At 39.3% G+C, this 21110-nt stretch overlaps 1 protein-coding gene across 1 annotated transcript in view; it reads left to right on the forward strand.

The window, feature by feature from the left end:
• The first annotated feature begins 4864 nt into the window (after positions 1 to 4864).
• grin2ab (glutamate receptor, ionotropic, N-methyl D-aspartate 2A, b) overlaps positions 4865 to 21110 on the forward strand; it is a 177816-nt gene continuing 161570 nt past the window's right edge. Inside the window, exon 1 of the mRNA XM_028444168.1 lies at positions 4865 to 4892. The gene's annotated coding sequence lies outside the window, so the exon portion shown is untranslated. The remainder of the gene's footprint in view (positions 4893 to 21110) is intronic.

Here is a 21110-nt window from a genome sequence, read left to right on the forward strand (position 1 = left end):
AAAAACGTGATTACACTGATTTACATCATATTTGTTTGGACCAACAGAGGGCGCTGGTAACACAGTGGTCGGTTGGCATGCAGATATCTTGCAGTGAAGAAGAGATGCTATGCTAGCAGACAGAGCTAATAGAAAAACGTGACTTTTACAGATATTCAAGTAATATTACAGATATTCTTTCGGTGCTAAAGGGGTAATGAATCATTTATTAACATATTTAAGAGTAGAAGGCGGCCAGAAAGAAAGTATTAGACTCCGCCCGCCGCCTACACTTGTGGATAGCGCCCTCTGCTGGTTAAAAAAATACTGCGATTCAATTTTCAGAAAATCGATATCAACTGTGATACCTATGAATCGATTTTTAACTGCCTTACGATTAATCGTTACATCCCTAGTATAGTCGTAAGAAAATCAAACCTTTTTGAAATCCTGGTCTCCCTTTGTCAGGCTATCACACAGTTGAAGCAGTGCCACGGACTGGCTTACCTCAAACTCTCACACTGCGCATGCGCGAACAATGTAGGACCACTTTAGAATTGACGGACCGTACTGCCCACGTCTGCCCAGCTAATTCCTGGTCCATCGCATTGCCGCCTTTTCTTGTTTAAAGCTCTTTTTGCTGAGATTTGAGAGTGTCTATCCACTTCTGGGTTCTTCATCTACTTCTGTTTTAATGGTGACGCTTCAGAGTTCTATTCTTCGCATTTTTACGTTGCATTTCCGGAAACAAGACCCTGACGTGTTGTCTATGGACGTACAGTGTGAGCAGTCAGGTCGCGTCAGAGTGTCGGTCTGTATAACGTGACTCTCCAATTGAGTCGCACAATTTGAGCTGGAGCTGAGTACAACGACTAAAAAAATAGCACAGTGTATGCCCGCCTTAACCGAGCCCACTGGCTCGGTGGATGCATCTCTGCGATTAGAAGTCTGTCAGAGCAACTTGGAAGGGTTTGTCTAAAAACTAAAAACAGCTTGTAGCTGAGAGGTTAGCTACTGGTTTTTGCATCGCGCTGCTCCGGATGGCAGGGTCAAATGGTGTTCCAGGTTCTCAAAGTTATTGAGCCAATATCTTGTGTTTACGCTGGGAAGACAATTAATGTCAGTGTGTGTGATCAACAATTGCCATTATGAAGCTAAGATTTGTTATTAACATAACGTTGTTAGCACTGCAATCCAGAAAAGTGATTTGAATTCAAAGTATTGGATGGATTTCAAATGTTTATGTAAACATCTAGACAGAGGTTTTGATCAAAAATACTCATTTTTGATCAAACATACAATTTTCATTGAATATGTGCTGAACTATCACAGTCCAGGTTTGAGACCTGCTGGTTATTTTGTCTTAGTCACACCATCAAAAAGGAGGTACTCACACTGCATAATCTGTATGGGTTAATATATGAAATATTCTATGCTGAGGTTAAGGTACACTTGCTACATTCTAGCTTGCATCACTGTCATTGGAGGCAGCTTGTGTATGTCTTTTGTCAAGCCAGCAGTTTATTTTTATCTTTTCAGAAAAAGAAACCTCTTGCATCAACCTGACGTGGGTGCTTGCATCTCTGTTTGAAGCTTCCTTTTTTTTTTTTTTTTTTTTTTTTTTAGGTCTTCTGCTCTCTTCCGCCATTAAATAGTTGAAGAATCTATTCGCTGTAGTTTGAGTGTTAGTATGCTGCTCCAGTGGTTGTGGAGAAGTGACCTCTCTGGGCTGAATTCTGTCCTTTGCTCTGTGCCAACTAGGATCTCTCCAAGCTCCCTACAGACTCTGTTGAAGATAAAGTGTTATAGAGGATGGACGGAAATAGACATTTCTCCAAAGATTTGTTGTATGTATATTTATATCTCTTCAAAAAGCTGTACACGCTTATTGGCCAGTTTAAAAGAAATAACAATCAGTGCCATTAACCTTTACTAGGCAGAGCAATTACTCCATGTCAATAGGTGGCAGTAGGTAGCACAGTTGCATTATTTTGAAAAACAATACACCAAACAAGTTGCTATGGGCTATATGCACGTTTCACTTCCGCGTTTGAGTGAAGACTGTGAAAGAACTTCCAGTTCCTAACCCTTACCTGTCAAGTATCCTGTTTTGGCTGGGAAACTCACGTATTTTAGCCCTCTTTCCCACCATCTTCCCGTATTAGTATTTTCCCGTAAATATCCCGTATTTTAAAGTAATAATAATTAAAAGATGCCTTACTAAGCTGAACGCCGTCACTAGCCCCGCGAGAACTGCCACCTGAAATGGCCCGAGTGTCAGTCCTCGCGAGATTAGTGCCGACAGCGGCAACAAACCCGGAAACAACTCAGAACAGAGATGATGAATGAAGACGTTACAGTGAAAAATACCAAAGAACTGGTGTAAATACGTTGTAAAATGTGACAGAGAGTTTATCTTCCTAAAGAGCAGCAGGATGTGACACAGTTACACATTCTGTTAGATTAATAACTGAGATTTTAACGTCTACCACAGCGCAAGGAATTACGTAAGTCAACATGAAAAATCAGCCAATCACAAGCTCCACAAACATAAACTGCTTTAAAAAAGTGTTAAAGAATGTAAAGTCTGTAATAAATGTGTCTAATAAGTCATTAGTGAATACCAGAGAACCACATGAGTGAACATGACAAATTATAAGAAAATATATAATGAAAATGAAATGTTAATGTGTAACTTAAAGACAAGCAATGTTAAATTAACATTAAATATGCAACGTGTTGACTTGTATATAAACTGTAAGTACTGTATATTAAATAAACACTTCATATACACATTTATGTTTTTATTTAGGCTGTTCTATAATTTAGGAATTAGGGCTGGGAGATATATCGAGATTCAAGATGTATCGAGTTTTCTATTTTGGTGATATAGAAAACTATAATATTTCATACATCATATGAAACAAAATACTAGTTTTAGGAGTCGCTACTTTTACTTCTCAGAACAATATGTAAAGCTCAGTTAGATACATTTCTGAGTGTTACATATTGATCAGCTGTTTGTTAATAAATGTCCCTGTGTGGCATTTTGCATCAGCAAATTTAACCCAGAATTGACTTTCTGGTCACACTTTGTTTAATAAAATTATCTAGATTTATATCGTATATCACCATTTTGAGAAAATGTATTGAGATATGAGTTTTGGTCCATATCGCCCAAATTTCCCTTATTTTCAAATCCAAAACTTGAGAGGTATGTCCTAACCCTACTGTGCTGTGACAAATGACTATAGTTTTCATATTAATCTCACGCAACTCAACAACAGCAGTAAATAGCAGCAGACATCTTATACATTTGCATAAGCTATTGGCCTTTCACTGACAAACAATTTTTGCACTGGTTATCATAAATGTGATTACTTGTTTACACAATATATACCAGTGTCCCCTCCTTTTGCATCACAATACTTGTTATGCAGGTAGGAAAACCCTACAGGACCTGCAACTGTAATCTGAGTAAATTATTTAAATTGTATCAACACATCATCAGTGAAACTACCCTGTCTCACCTCAGCTCAGGTCCCTGTTGTGGGATGTTATAGCGGATTATATAGATGAATAGTCGTTCACAGCATCTCTCTGAGGACAAAGCTAAGTGCTAACAAACAGCCTCTGCAACACTTAAGCTCTAAAAAAACAGCAGAGCTCCAGGGGCTCATAGGCTAATAAATTGTGACAGACCTTTGTACATTTCAATATCTCTTGTGTTTCGAGGTCAGACTGTCTGCTTTTATTAAGACAACTCTGGTAATCTAAAAGTTAATCATGCTTCAAACTCACAGTCAGGCTTTTGCTTTTGTCAGTGAGATATTTAATGTTCCCCTCTGGCTACGCTGATAATAGAAAAGCCATAAGAAGTTACAGCCTCAAGATTAACTGTTTTAAATTGTTCTGTGGACCGGACCAATTAGTCAGATTTGAATACAGCCTCCAAATTTAAACACTTTACTGCACTGACTTTTTGGCTGCAGAGCCAAGGGTGACCAACATACAGTGACGTGCCGTCAATTCACCCTTGGGTAGGCAGTGCCTACCCAAGGGTGAATTTCTTTTTGATTATTTAATTCTAATTCTAATTCTAATTTTTATTTATTTTTAAATTATAAATTATTTATTTTTCCATTTCCAATAGCCTACAGTACCTATAAGTTTGAAAGTGTCCACTCAGGTGGTAGAGGGTCGTCTTCTGATCGAGAGGTTGGGGGTTCGATCCCAGTACCTGACTATGTGTCGAAGTGTCCTTGGGCAAGACACTGAACCCTAAGTTTCTCCCAGTGGTCGACTAGCGCCTTGCTGGACGTCCCACTGGTGTGTGAACGTGAGAGTGATTGGGTGAATGAGCTGATATGTAAAGCGCTTTGAGACTGCTTCAGTGTGGTGATAAAGCGCTATATAAAATCAAGTCCATTTACTATTTACCAGTCCATTTTGTCCGTTTCATAGCCCAAATGACTAAACAGCGCTGTTTCCTGGAACAGCTGCACAGTCTTTTTTTTTTTTTTTTTTTTTTTCCGCTCCGCTGTAAGGCAGAGGGAGGCCACGCCCCCTCCCAAAGGCACGTCGCTCTCCTGCCTCTGTTCCCATTGCGTGAGTTTACGTGTTTGCGCATGCGCAGTCAGGTCCCCAATGTGACATCAATTTACGCGTAAAGGCAGCGTAGAGAGCTGCCTTTGTACGTAACTGCGCTATGCTAAATGCTATACGTAAGTTCACAGCACATTAGTGAATAGATGACACGTGACTGCTGCTGCTAAGTTCTCTAGCTAGTGGGCGGGATAACACTACAGTGTGGATGACAGCGCTGGAGATGATAGAGAAACTTTGTTTTGAGCAAAAACGACAGCTTTTAAAAGATGGAGACCAACACCTGAGTTACTAGATCTTCAGCAAAGGTAAGTTCACAACATGTTTCATACTTTTCACAGTGAATGGAACAAAAGGAAGGATTGACTTTGTGGATGCTCCTCACTGAGGCTGTTCTGAGTTGTCATTTTCTCGGTGTTTCTGTGTTTCCAACATAAACAACAGATGTGCTGTCGTGTCATGAGATATATCTTGTTGGGAGAGTATGGAGGCTATATTAAATAATTGTTTATGTTTCTTTAATGGTGTTTATGATGTTGATTTTGTTAGATGGCTAAACACTTGTTCATGTGGATCTTATTGGGTTTTTTCTTTCTTATTATGAATTTTATATTTTGATAAGCGCATTGAGATGACTTTGTTGGAAATTGCTTTATACAAATAAAATTGATTTGAATTGAATTAACGCTTGACAGCAGAAACATATGAAATTGTCATTGGTGGTCTCGGTTTGCAACGTGCCTACCCAACCCTAGTGGTCACGGCACGTCACTGCCAACATACAATCTATGTACCCAGAGAAATGAACATTGAACCCACAAACTAAATGTCCTGCAGAATAGTAAGTGTTTAGGTGACAAACGGTTAAATTCAGAGTGCTGGAGGGCTTTTAGGAAAACCTATTGATTATGTGCATCAACTGGATGGCATCACAGCTGCTTAATTTCATATTTTACAGCTTAATGTCTGTCCTATTGAGAGAGCATGTAGTCTTTTTTATTTTGTGCATGTAAGTGCCTTGTCCTGTAGATCTGTGATACTACTGCTGTGATTGTCAACTGGAAAAATTAAAAAAACTTTATAATTTGTGTCAACCGTTGTTTTTAAAAGTGTAATAAATAAGTCAGCAATACGGTGGCCCACACAACACAGCACACCAACTTAAGTCACAACATGCCAACAAAAGCCACAATTGTAATGAGGGGGGATTATTTTCAAAATGAAATACTCCGAACTGACCTTCCAGGGCCTGCAGTGGGCCCATTTCAGACTTTATCCAAAAACCAAGCACATATTCGGACTCGGGGGAATAAAACCTGTCCGCTGATATCACATTTTACACAAAATGAACACTTTTTTTTGGGCTCTAGCGGGCGTAATTCACTCTACCCAAAAACCACATATTTGGACTCGGGAGGACCAGACCTTTCCATTGACACCACGCATGGCCTGATCTGATTAAGTGTTCAGTGGACAGGTTTTATTCCCCCCTGAGTCGGAATATGTGCTTGGTTTTTGGATGGAATTTTGTTATTGTGTGTTGTGGCTTTTGTTGGTGTGTTGTGACTTTTGTTGTTGTGTTGTGTTGTGTGGCCCTTCTGGGCCACCGTACAGCATGTATTTAGTGGCCAAGCTTACTTGGGTCAATCTAAAGACAACCAACAAACACATGACCTGAACAACTACATCACACTTACTGGAGAATTATTTAGTCTGTGAGGTTGCCAAGCAACCAGTGGAAACCGCAAAATGTATTTTCCTGTGGGCAGTAAGTAAGCCCAGCACAACATATGAGTAAGAGGTGAATGTACAATTTTATATATTTACAAAACAGCTTCTCGTCAACCAAACATGTATTTTTGCCTTGACATCAGTTTAAAATACAGTACTATATGATATTAGTAATTGATGCAAATGTTTCTTTGATGAAGATTAAGATGCAGCGCAAACTTTTTCCCTGTACTTTTTTGTTTTGGGCTGTCTTGTTTTCTCAGAGCAAGACGTTGTGACTGAGGAGCAAAGCTAAGGTATAACCATGGTAATTATTTATCAATAAATAATAAAGTTGGAAACTTTTTCTGTCCTGAACTGTGGTTCCTAATGTGGCCAGATTGGGATATCTTCCTTCAAATAGTGTCTCTATCCGGTTCTTGTCTCTCCTTAATCTGAACCAGTGCAGACAGGCGGGCATTATTTGAATATAGTTTTTTCCTCTCTTATGTGCATGGTAGTTATGTACATAGGCATCTATTCATAAATGATCAATTGTTGGTTTTTTAAAGCCTTCTTTTGCTTGGAAGGCTTTTTGGTCATAAGACTGTCAGGTGAACATCATTGAACCCTCTAATGATTCCAACTTACTTATCCTGTACGCATTTTACCTAACAACAACTGAACAACTACATTCTATTTAGTAATACATATATAATAATTAGATTAAGATTCCCAGGGTAATATCACAATCTTGTTTAACTTATACTGGGGCCAATATTTTAATAATTCCAGCTGTAAAACTTGGCAAGGATATATCCTATGTTATCCCCCGTAGAAAATTTTTTGGGAGTCATGCCCCCCCTACCCCCTGTCTAAGCTGCCTATACAAATACAGCCATGAAACTGACTGGAACAATGCAAAAACAATATTACTTGTGTCCCAATATGTTTTAATTTATATTGAGATGTTCTAATTAGATTATAATTTCCTATTACTCAGTCTTCTGCATGTACCAAATCCCTACTTGTAATTAATTATTCTATTATTGACTGACCTTTTGAGGCTAAAGACAATTGCTGATGTAGCCAAGTGAAAAAGACACAGCAGTGCATCACTCCAAACAAAATGATTTGGCCGCCACAGTCTTGAACTTTTCAGTGTGATCAGCACTGTGACAGCAAGTAATCACCAATCAATTTCTGAGATTGGTGGCTTTCGGCTGTGCCTATAAATTTGAATAGTTGATGATGCCGCTGAGTCAGACAAGATGAAAAGCAGCCCGAAGCCCGGCCGGGATCTGAGCATTACACACTGCCCCTCTCTGGCTAGAAGCAGAGCTGTCTGAGCTCATTCCAGGTCACTCCCTCTCTGTGGGCTAGTGAGTGAGACAGGGTGGAGAGTGCAGGGGGGGGGGCAGAACAAAAGATAGAGACTGACTGAAGAGTTGTTATGCAGTAAATGACAGACATCGCTTTGCTCTGTTTCATATTGACAGTGTTGAATGAATGTCACTTAATTTCATTGCCATTTAGTGACGTGTGATTCATTTCCTGAATCCATATAAAGTCTAGAGCTGTGAGCACAAAGCGGTGCCTTTGCTACGGCAGCGCCTCGCTAAAGAAGAAGATGAACAACAGTCATTCAGTCATTGTTTGATAGAGAAAGCGTTCTTTTGGGCTTGCCTTCTCAGATCATTGTGCAATAACTGGCTGAATGCAGCCCACCTAATTTCCTTTCCCACCAGCTTACAATTGTGTCAAATTTTTAAAAAGTGATTAGTGCTTCTCTGTGATCCTTTGTGTTCATCTGACAATCAAAACTCTGATTGTCAGATGACTTTTTTTTACTAGTTGTCAGGGCCACTCAAAGACTGGATGATTAAAAGTTTAGCTTAATAGCTGTATAAGGTCAAGGGTTCATGTGGCGAGTTTACTAGCTCTCCCTTGCTATCTATGATGGCATCTACTCTGTGGATTCAGGCAATCTTCTATAATACTTCCTACAGTTTTGGATTCTTGTCATTACAGCATAAGGAAAGTGAAGTGTTTTAGGAGTGTTTAGTTGATGTAAATGTTTCATCTGACCCACATTGGTTCTTGGTTAGACATGGCTTAAACAAGGGAAATACAACAAATTTTACAAGACACATCAGCAAATAGACTTAGGGTTCATTGCTGAGTCTGGGGACTGCTTTGAAACACAACCATAGAAGCTTGAAGAGGAGTGAACTACACAGGAAGGCTGAGGAAACATGTTTGGCAAAATGTCTTGTTAAATCTATGGGAGCTCTTACATGAGTCCACTGTGGGTAGTACTTTGGTCTTACAGCAGAAAAGCTGCATTGTGTATTTCTACTCTACAGTCTAAAAAACATTGGTCATTAGATTTTTTTTTTTTTTTTTTTTTTTTGCAGTTCAGTAACATGGTGGCAGGTAGTTTATTTATCAAATATTTGGTGTTACTGCTCCCAAGAAATACCACGTTAGTAATTATTTTGATAGATCAATGATGAATGACTCAGCTTGCAGCAAAATCACTGCGGGCACTGCATTAATAATGTATAATAATCAGTGACATAATCATAGTCAAATTGAATCGGGAAATGAATAACAAATGTCACTTTTTATGATGAGTAAGATAAAATAGTTCCCAGCGCTCTGCAGCCATGGATAAGATAAGCGCGTACAGATGGATGGCTGAGGCTGATGAATGAATGGATGAATGGATGGATGAATGGATGGATGAATGAATGGATGAATGGAGGGATGAATGGATGGATGGCAGTACACTGGTTGACTGAGTCTGTATGTAGAATATAGGAAGTAGAATGTAATCCCCAGAATGAAATGAGAAGTACGACCAAAGCAATGTTGTATAGGACTTGTTGCCATGGGAACACTGCATGTTTTACCTAAATGATTTAAAGGCAATCTTGACAGTTGGAGGCTTTTACAGCGTGGGTTCTCGTTACCCTTGCAGCTGATTAGGAGGAAGTGCTTCAAAAGATTTCCATATTAGTTACATCAGCAGCGAGCAGGCTGCGGGAGGCTATGTGTGCACTGTGTCGCTGTGATCAGCGCGGCTTGTGTACATCATCAGGTCTAAATGAGCGCCTGGCATAGAGCAGTCATGCCAGGCGGTTTATGAATGGGGATTTTAAAGTAAAGCCTATTTTTATTCTTTTTTTTTTTTTTTTTAATCAAAGCCACATGTACTGTATCTTGTGTTGGCGCCTTGACCATTACAAAAGTGGTGACGCTGAAAAAAGTCAGTAACCATGGATACCAATATTGCCCACGTCATTTTTTGTCAGATGTTTGTGTAATCGTTTTTCCTCCCCTGTAATTTATTCATCTATTTATTTGAATTTATGTATCACTTTGATTGGCTGTATATGTTGGTAGGACAGCTGTTTTAATTGGGCTTTCCTTTTTTTATATTTTCGGAATAACAGAGTGCTGGGGTTTGACTATTAGCCAAACAACATTAATGTAATGAGCTTTTGCCTTGAATAATTATGAAGGATAATAACCCAACAATTTAGCACACTGCTGACGCTGTACACTGTGATAATAGGTCTTCCTGTTTTTTCAAATACTTTTTAATCACACTTCACGTAAGCTATTGTCAGCAGCCTGGAGAGAGCAAATATGAGAAGAAATACCGATTTCCAGGTGTGCTAATCTGGGTCTTCGCTGAGGCTCTGCATGCAGTGTCCAGAGTTGTGTCTGCATTATGGCATGCCTCGATGACCTCTGCTCAATGTGCCAGTGGCCCATGAAAGATGCATTATGAGTGAGACCAGCAGTTATAAATCAATTATATTAACAGGGACGAATATTCAGAGGGTTTTTAAGCCACATACTCACTCTCACTCACTCACACGCATGCACGCACGCACGCACGCACGCACACACACACACACACACACACACACACACACACACACACACACACACACACACACACACACACACACACACACACACACACACACACACACAGCAAAACTGTGGAAGTGTTGGGCTTTTACAAGGACCTTTTAAAACAACTTTACCAATTGACACACGCGTGTATTTTACTTGTGTGTCACCACTGTATGGCAACACATATTCATTATTATATTGTTTTCTTGTGCTTGAGACAGTGGAGGGTCATCAGTTTAAGATGAGAACCACATTCATCATAATAAATCACGTTCATCCATGCATTAAATACAAAACGGCTTATCCTCACCAGGGCTGCAAAAAAGGCCATTCTTGCTATACGTTGTTATGGCAATTATTATATTCATCATCATATCGTCAAATGTGTGTTCATATGTACAATTTGTCATGCATTACTGTTTACACTTTCGAACAGTGGAGTCATGTTAGATTGTATTGTATCCACAGTGAAGACCAAACTCAAACTCACATGCAGATATACACGCACACACACTATGAAGGACAGATAACAGTGGCGGCAACCTTTCCTCCACTTCCACTGTTGGGAGCATCTGACTGCCTCCTTTTCTTTCTTTCAGGGTTGGGACTTTTTCTCATATCTGTATAAAGCTTTAAACTCTGAAAACTGTTGGTCAGTCCAAATAGCCGGACACAAGACCTTTTGAACCATACTGCTTAGTACCTGGCCGCCTTTCCTCCCAACAGGATGGGACACTTCTTCTTTTGTACTCTTTTTCATTTAGTTTATAACAAATCCTTTTTTTATAAAATCATCATGCTTCGACTGGACTCCATCATTCAACCAGAGCAATAAATCATGTCTCCAAATGAGGTCAACCGCAAATTTGCCGTGACAAATTGGTGTCACAAACAGGATCGATCTTCTGCTCTGGGGGGCTTCTGCCGCGGACCGGTACCGGAGAGCGGACGCGCTTAAAACCCAAAGCCAGGTTTTGGCATGGGACTCCGAGTCTGCCCCGCGGTGGTCTGCCTCCCGGACAGAGACTGGAGCATGAATCATCGGTTGATCTTCAAACACCAATTCGGACTAATAAGGTGAATATGCCTTTTTTAATATATGTATATATATTCGCTCCGTGTTGATAGACAGTATTGTATTGATTTCATCTGGAGATTCTCTCCTCCTTCACCTGTTCTGTGTTTTGACGCAGTGAAAAGACTGCCATGGGAAAGGCTCAAATGGTTGAAGTTCTTTGCTTTTTAATATTATAAGTTCCCTATATTTTTCTTCGGGCTCCGGATATTTTTGTTCAGGCATCTAGAACGGCTGGTCATTATTTACTTAGATTTTGTTCAGGCACCTCCACGGACAGCCTGTGAGGTCCTGACCATAGGATATACAGGCAACCAAAGTTTCCGAAACACCCCGGTGCCATGTACCGAGTTCACCTCTGTACCGAAATCAAAATAGATTAAAACCCCAACCCTAACCTAATCCAATAAACTGTAGTGAAGACAATACAGGGAGTTTAACATTAATAATGGGGATCAAACAGATATTACTTTGGATAAGTTAGATGAAGAATCCAATAAACAAATAATATATGCATGCTCATATACAATCTCAGTATGATGTGAACTCAGATCATGAAACCGGCAAGCTTTCGGTGAGTTTTACTTTTTTTATTCTTTGTTTTTATTTGGTTTAAACGTGTGAATGGAATCAGATTTCTCCCTTTGGTTGTTTGGCTTTGATATTTTCATTTTGGACGTGTGTCAGCTGCTCTGTCTTCCGTGCGTTTCAGCTTTCTCTCAGCTGAACATACGGATATTAGGAGCACTTTGAGCCCTGTTTTCATCTCTGTCATGACGTGTGCTATACCCTGTCCGTGCGTGTAACACACACACACACACACACACACACACACACACACACACACACACACACACACACACACACACACACACACACACACACACACACACACACACACACACACACACACAGAGAAAGAGAGCCACACACACACACACACACACACACACACACACACACACACACACACACACACACACACACACACACACACACACAGAGAAAGAGAGCCACACACACACACAGACAGAAAGAAAGCCACACACACACACAGACAGAGAGATTTACACATACACACACACTGTTGGACTCTATCCAGGTGTAGTGCCTCTCATTGGCCAGTTTAGGGAAAGGTCACGTGATTAAGACACTACATACTTGTAATACGGTCTGCTATTAATACATAGATTCCCAAAACTAACAGCGTTAGTGCCACAACGTTGTGGTTTCTCACCTTTCCCGTTGCCTGCAGAATAGTGCAACACAAACACTAATTTTATATAGCTTTGGTATGAGACCTTGAGCAGAGACTGTTTTTTGCTGTCACTGTGAATACAGCATAATCTGTCTGTACTGCGGATAATCTAATCTAACATGACTCAGCAAAGGAGCAACGTCTCAGTACAACGATATGATGCAGTCATCGTGTATAAACATGACAAATTGTACACATGAACACGTATTTGATGATATGATGATTAATATAAGAATTGCCATAACATAACTGTCTCCATTGGTTGCAAATCTGACAAAAAAAAATAACAGGAAGATTTTTCAAGCATTTTTCCTTCAAAAACTGCTCCAGCTCTTCCATATTCTATGGATGTCTATTGTGAATGACTCTTCAGGTTTTACCAGAGAGTCTCTATTAGGTTTATGGCAAAACAAAAACACTTTCCATATAGAAGGGCCATACAATTGAACTTTAAATGACGTGTTTTCTAAGCCCAAAGGCAGCAAATTAGACTTCACACCATGCTTTAGGGTTCAACTGTGGTTGAGGATTGTATCGTATTTACCCTTCTTTTCTCTTTTCCCCAAAGACTATTTACATTTTATAAATATTGTCTGCTCATCAAACCTTTTTCCCATTTGTGCTTTGGAGGGTTATTGTGCCCTTTGGCAAGTTTTAGGCAGTCAAGGGATATTTTTAGCAGTAGTTTTTTTCTATGCTGTCCTGAATATAATGCATGTTCGTTATGCATATGGTTAACTCATGAATCTTAAAATCCTAGGCTGTCACTTTTAGCTTTTTTTGCTGCAATGAGAATCCTGCATCTCTTGCTGTCAACTTTTCTTCACACTTCCTTCTAGGGGGAGTAGCTACAATCCTAAATCATCTCCATTCAAAGACAACCGTCAAACTGTGCACTGGTGAATATTTAAAGTCTGAATAACCTTCTCCATCTGAGAGCACCCTAACAATTCTTGACCGTAATGTCTTGACAGTTCATATATTTTGAGGGATGTTTTGTATTGGCAAATGCTTCTTATATATAGCTCAGTAAACTTTGTAGGCAATAAAACTTTTTCCATTAAGCTGATGTATTTGACATCATTTACTCTATACAGCAATTTTTAATACCTACTCACCTGCTGTTAAAGCTGCAGTACGTAGAATTTTGAGATCCCCTCTCCCCTCCCTGTTTCAAGACCCATTGTCCCTTATCAGTATCCTCTTAAACACGTACAACTGTGGAAGTCTTAGCAACTTTTTTTTCTCAGTAGAGACTAGTGACAAATGTAGGGATTTTATCTTGTGTTATTGGAGAGTTTTCTGGTGTTTTACAGAGTCTGACATGAATGCACATATAACTCTCTCGTTATTCCCTTGATCAACAGCTGCTGATGAGAGCATGTGATTTATCTCATCTGTTCTCACTCTCTCTCTCTGAAATCAGTACATGTGGCAGACCCTGTGCAGTCACAGGGATCAGCGATGATGCAAAGCGGACCTCCAAATAGTCTGTTCCACCCGAGTATGTTCGTGATTTTAGACTGTTGGTTTACCACGTCGGTCTTCCTTTTTTTGCTTGTTTTGCTTTGTAATCATTGTGCCTAATGCCGTGGTGAAGACTGCTCCTGCTGGATGTGAACGCTCATCAACTTAAGTCAGGCAGCAAATAGTAACGCCCCAAAACAGCTCATTGAGCACTCTGTTTGTAAAAAGATCTGGCTGAAAGGGTGCGTCACACTCCTGGATTTCTAAAACTCATCTATTGAGCCCAGATAAGATGAAAAAGTGCACTGTCCTTTCAGAACACTTTGGATTACAATATGCTCAAACATGATTGTGGATTTTAACCAAATAAAGCCAAAAAAAACTTACATACTGCAGCTTTAATTTGAGGTCCAAACAGACACCAAAATGTGACATAGGATGCTGTGGCGCACTGATTGATGTATTAATGGTTGTCCCATTGTCTGATCGCTGGGGTTGGATTTCCTGCAGTCTTTTTTGTTGGTATTTAGTTGCATTGCCTCAAGCCTTCTCTTGAACATTTGTTTCCTTATTGCTGCGCTAAACAGCCAAAGTTGTTTTTGTGTTTGTGTCCTGATCAGGGGACTTAACTGCACTTATGTCGCAAATGTATCTCAAAACATGCATGAATTGTGCATGAATGTTGGTGGTGATCAGTGAGGCTGTAGGCTCAAAATTGCAGCCACGCTTCTGGCAGTATGCCCCAGAGCAGCTGTGGCCTCATTGTAGCTTACAACCACCAGTATGACTGGTGTAAAAGAATAAGGGTTTATGTACGTGTGACGAGGACCAAGCATCCAATGAAACAGTTTTGAAGTTCAAAATATGTGGGTTTTATTTTCCCCAAAAAAGAAACTTGAACAAAGCATGGTGTTAACGCAACCAACAGACCTTCCAACTAACACACAAGGGGAGACTTATATATTAGGTGCTCAGTCCATCAAACACATAAAGGGGAGAACAAAATAGACACTAACTAAAATCTAATATAAATAACTCCCAATCCCCCTTATGTCAGTGAACTCACCACCATCTTTTGCCAGACCAGGAAGACATTCCACAGGTAACTCAGAGACAAAGAAAATCAGGTTTAACATACATTAATTGAAATACAACTAAACAATATGATAAGTGTGCAAGTGTGCAGTTTAACTTTAATGTTTGGCTGTGGCCATCACAACGTGCTTTGAGTTTTCTCGAAAAAAGCACTACATAAATCCAAGCCATTATTATTAAATGTGGACGTCATCAGAGTAACCTGGACCTTCCTCTAATAGAAGCTCAAACAGAAGAGTTTCTGACACCATAGTCATTATGAACCACTTAATACCATTTAGTGAGTCTTCTTGGGTTTGTGTTTTTATTCTTTTGATCCAGGTGGATCTACACTAGGGATGGAAATGAACTTTTTTCCACCTGCTACTGTGGCTGGAAAATTGTAAAATCTACCAGCCACTTTTATATTTAAGCCTTCATTTGTACAATTAGAGTACAAAAGCTTACTTCCACTTATTTCATATCCTGCACTAGACCCAACCAAAGGAAATAGAAATTGCACCATTAGGTGATAGAGATTTAGTCATATGTAGCAATATCTATTTACAGAATTAATTATTCCAATGCTAACAGTAACAAGAATGATGACCATTGAGAAATAGCCTGTTCACCATTTTGACTGTATGTATTGTCATACTTTAGATTTATAACATTATAAACTTAATACTGCTTACTAATACATACAGATTATTTTAGGTAAAGTAAAAAAAATATAATCGAGTCAGGAACACTCTTAAAGTCAACACATGTATAAAAACAGCCTCGTAACAATAAACATAATAATAAAAAAAAACAGCCAAAGAAATCAAAGTAGCACAAACTTCTTTATTCTGTGTTTAGCTTCTTTTTAGCATCAGAGTGATGCTGAAAAACTAATCCATGCATTTGTTACATCTCAACTGGATTATTGTAACTTTCTACTGTCAGGATGCCCCAGTAACTTCTTTTTTTCTTACGAGATGAATTTTGTTGCAATTTGGGCTGTATAAATAGTTGAATTGAATTGAATTGAATACAAAGATTATAAAACATTCTTGCGCGCACACACACACACACACACAGTTATTTATGGGTACAATTTTGGGTTTATTTCAGCCAAGACTATTGCAACAACACATCAACAGTTGGGTAAAATGAACCTGTCCCACGACGGTCTACTCCCACAACAACAACAACAACAACAACAACAACAACAACAACAACAATGACAACGGCAACAATAGAAAATGTTGATAGCTACGAAATGTCTCTTGTTATTTTTTGAGCCCTTGAGCTGTTCTGAGAAAACTTCATTGTAAATGCTTCCTTTAGATTTTTTTGACCAAACTGGATTGTTTGTTTGACACAATACTTTAACTTTTCTAGATGCCGGGTTGTTAAGTGGCTTCTCATGTTGCTCGTATTTCCAGATGAGTAGCGCACGGTACACTAGCAGTGTTTACATATTGTCCACCTTTTCTTCTGGTTTGTAGATGGGGTGTTTCCACACCTCTGACTTGTAGCTGCTGCATCATGCACAAGTTCTACAAACTCCTCCTTTTCTATCTTGCTCTGCTGGCTGCCACCTTCCGCCATGTTTCCTTTCCCCTCTGACCTCACACTGTTGCACGCTATTGGCTCAACCGCCTGTAAACTATGACGATGTCCCAAAGCATTATTATACTTGTAGTTTACTCTGAAACGGTCTGATACACCAACACAAAACTTTAATGTTAAGCGATTTTAAGTGCAATGGCTCATTATTTCATACCGTGGCATAGCAACGATGATATTGAGAGACTTGTGATACCATGGTATCGTGATACCGTCAATAGCGTGACATTCCTAATGGGCCCACTCTTGAGATTTCCTCTTCCCCTCGATGAAGTCAGGTCTTTGAGCATAGATGCTGGCCTGATACCACAGCAATACAACTGTGTCATTTCTAAATGTTGGCATGTTGACGACAAACCGAGTGGGGAATGTAGGTCAGGGGACAGCACTCAGGTTAGTTTAAATGTAACGACTTAACTGATGAGGCCTCTGCGTTTATTTTGCAGCGAGGGGCTAGAACAGGGGGCAGTCTGAAGCAATCAGACCGGCCAGCACTCCTGTAGAGGAGCAGCTGTCTGAAGCTAACGGAAGATAAGCAGAGACTGAACTGTTTATGCCTGGAAATAAAAGCCAATTGTGTGTGCCTGTGTCATGAACACTTCTCTTCTCATATTGCTGTTCCCCATTTTTCAATAAAAAAATCTCTTCTTGGCCTTTACCTCACTTGGACTTCATTCTCCTTCATACTCACCTCAGTGGTTTTTTAAACTCCTGTGGTGAAACGCCAGATTTGAATTTACTTCAGTTCTTGTAAACATCAACCCGAAAGTAGTTTCGGCTTAACTTTATTTGTGTGCCACAAGAGTTGCCAAGCAACGGGGTAGCCAGCTCCACATACAGTATATGTATAATATTACCAATGAAGAGTCCAAGTTAAGTCCAACTACACTTTTTAAATGTTAGCAAACATTTAATGGCTAAACAACATTAATATGGAATCACAGGAGTGCCAAAATTAAAAGGCAATGCATGTGGAAATATAAAGCGAATCAATAATACAAATTTGTAAATAAAAAAAGAATCAATAATAAAAATGTGGAAATATAAAGAGAATCAATAATAAAAAAAATATACAAATGTAGTATATTCTTTTTCCATTTTGTCATTGCTTTTTCTGTTTTGTCTTTGTTTTTTCTGTTTTGTCTTTTCCATTCGCGTTTTGACATTGCTTTTACTTCATGACTCAAGCTGTCGGTAAAAGCGACGTCAAATCAATGATTCTGTCCAGGCTGACTAGTCGATACCTGTTCACACGATACCTGCTCGCAGTCGCTATGTATTAGCAGGCTTAGGGAGTAACGGATTACAAGTAACAGTGTTACGTAATCAGTATACAAAAAACATGTAACTGTAATCTGTGACAGTATATTAAAAAATGTGTTATCAGATTACAGGGTTTTTTTGTAAAAATGGGGATTATTTCAGGGGATTACATTTTAAAAATGTATCAGACACACAGTGCGAGCACACGCATTGAGACACTTCACGGCAGTTCACCACAACGAAAGAACACGTAAAACAAGCTGTAGCAATGTTGTGATGACGTGAACAGCGTGGTATTTATTATCCAAGCATGTTCTTTCAACGCACACACAGCTCTGTGTACATGTCTTTTGTACGCCGGTTAAGTTTTAATCCAATCAAGAGATCATCTTTATAACACAGACCATTTACAGTTGTGATAAAGTTCAGACGAGCACTGACAGCAGAGTTGTGGCACAAATATAACGCCATACGTGCCGTGCTTCAGATTGTTGTGTAGGGGCACGATACTACAGTGATGACATGACAGAAACATAAAACACACTTACCGTCCATCAAATCTGCTTAGAAAACTCTTCAGTGATCAGATGTATTAAATCCAGCTGCTCTGAGTCAGTCACCGGACACATTGGCCCGTTTTCAGACAAACGCACAACATTGTTACAGCTTGTTTTATGTGTTCTTTTGTTGTAGTGAACTGCCGTGAAGTGTCTCAATGCGCTTGCGCGCACTGTGTTGATGCATTGATGCATATTCTGCTTGCTTTTAAAATGTAATCCCCGAAATACAATAATAACAAAAAAAACCTGTAATCTGATTACACATTTTTTTAATATACTGTCACAGATTACAGTTACATGTTTTTTGTATACTGATTACGTAACACTGTTACTTGTAATCCATTACTCCCCGAGCCTGCTAATACAAAGTGACTGCGAGCAGGTATCGTGTGAACAGGTGTCGACTAGTCAGCCTGGACAGAATGACCCGCCCACAGCCCGCCATTGATTTGACATTGCTTTTACCGACAGCTTGAGTCATGAAGTAAAAGCAATGTCAAAACGCAAATAGAAAAGACGAAGACAAAACAGAAAAAGCAATGACAAAATGGTTTGGCCGGATGTGACGACAAGTTGTTGATTCCAGTTCAGTGTTTACATTGGCTACTACCTGATTTCTTTGATTTACTTCTTTATTTAGTTTTTTTTTTTCAGTGCTTTTCAACACATTTATTTAAACATTTATTTATTTAATGCTAAGGATAACACATTGGTGTGTGTTGGACACTAGCGGCACCAGGATTTTGATTTTGGGTGGGCCCCCAGAAAACTGGATGGACCAGATAAAATAAACCAAAAAACCATGACACTGCATTCAAGGCAACTCTGAACTCTGCCTTTCTCATTTGAAAATTCTGAGAAATTACAGTAAAGGCAATAATGTTTGTGTAATTAAAGCTATGATTATTTTGAATAGCATTTTTATATTGGACCCACAAAGCAAGGCTACATTATGAAGCATATTTTAGCAACAAGGCCTTCAAAGTGATTCGTGTAAGGCTTTAAAACAAGTAAAAAATAAATAAATCAGTTTTAATGATAAAAACAGCAACAAAAAGGTCTGCATGATTCACAGCAACTGTAAGTAATTTGTGAACATAGTGAATATTCCTAAAGTTGTTACCATTAAAATGCTTTTAATCATTGTTTTACCACCAACATGTGGCTCTGCACAGGTGTCATCATTGTTATGAGACGTCAAACAAAGTTCGACTTTACCGTGTAGGAGCTCCGACCCCAGGTGGCAACTCCCAGTCGATAAATGAGTGTCATTGAATGCAGCATGAGAACAGTGACTTCCTGGGGATGATGCAGCCTGTAGGCGGGCTTAAGAGTCCATGTAGGGTGCAAGCCGCTGATTAGCTGAAAGCCTTTCACTCCTAGCTTTCCTTGGGCTTGTTATTGGATGAACAGCACCTGGGTGGGCCTTAATTAAAATGGGTGGTGCGCTGCGGGTGGTGTTGGAGCTACTTTGGAGTATGAAACTGTTATTGTGAGGTATTTTTGCACATTGGAGCAGCCACTGCTGGTAGTCAGGAGCACTATTCACAGACCTGGGGATTGGTCTGTGAGACACCAGTGAGTAGGAGAGGGGGTGGACTTTTCAGGGGAGGAGTCTCAAAAGACAATGAAATTATTTAGAGGACAAAATTTAACTAGAGAAGTACCTGTCGGTGCAGCTACCGGCCCAAGGTCATTACCCCCATCTGAGGTTAGCATAGTAGTGGTCACCTTGTCTCCTGGATAAGTAGATTTTTTCTACTTCTGACTGCTCCACAAGTACTTTTAAAGAAAAATACCAGACTAAACCTTGAGTATCACATGTGATCTTTTAATGAAACTTGCAAATAAAATTCCCTTTAGGTACCTCTTAAATTCATTTGTAAACACAAAATAGCCTAGCTCCATATTATTTGTGTAAAATGTTCATTTTTGCAAAAAAAAAAAAAAAATCTTTTAAGAAAGCATTGTATTAGCTGTGCTCTAAAGTATAATTTACAAAATAACATTTTAAATGACAGCTTTGAGCTGAAGCACTTCCTGAATAAGCTCAAAAACTTAACCAAACATCTGCAGCTCCTAGGAACAGCATATAAATATATATATATATATATATATATATATATATATATATATATATATATATATATATATATATATATATATACAGGTGTATATATACATATCTTTACGAACTCGACACCGACCCATTGGGTACTGTTGGGCTTTGTTCAGGTATCCATCTCTAGTGTGTGTGGTATTATAGTGTTAGATGCAGTAAGTAGACATAATAAGTTCCTGCTTTCCAGATGTGTGAGTGTAGCTTGGACCAGAGAGGAAATGGCCTCTTTTGTGGATTGTTTCTCTGATAAGAATACTGATGTGGGTCCACAATGACATTGATGGTGTCCTTGATGGGGTCATGACCAGTCTGTCATAGCACTTAATGACTATCGGGTGAAGGCCACTATCTAATAGTCTCTCAGGTTTGTCATTGTGGAGCTTTTGGGGACAGAGATGATGGTAACGGTCTTGTTACCATCATCATCGTCTTGTTACCATCATCCCGTCTTGC

The sequence above is a fragment of the Gouania willdenowi genome, chromosome 1, assembly GCF_900634775.1.
Source record: "Gouania willdenowi chromosome 1, fGouWil2.1, whole genome shotgun sequence".
In the NCBI taxonomy this organism is placed as follows: domain Eukaryota; kingdom Metazoa; phylum Chordata; class Actinopteri; order Blenniiformes; family Gobiesocidae; genus Gouania; species Gouania willdenowi.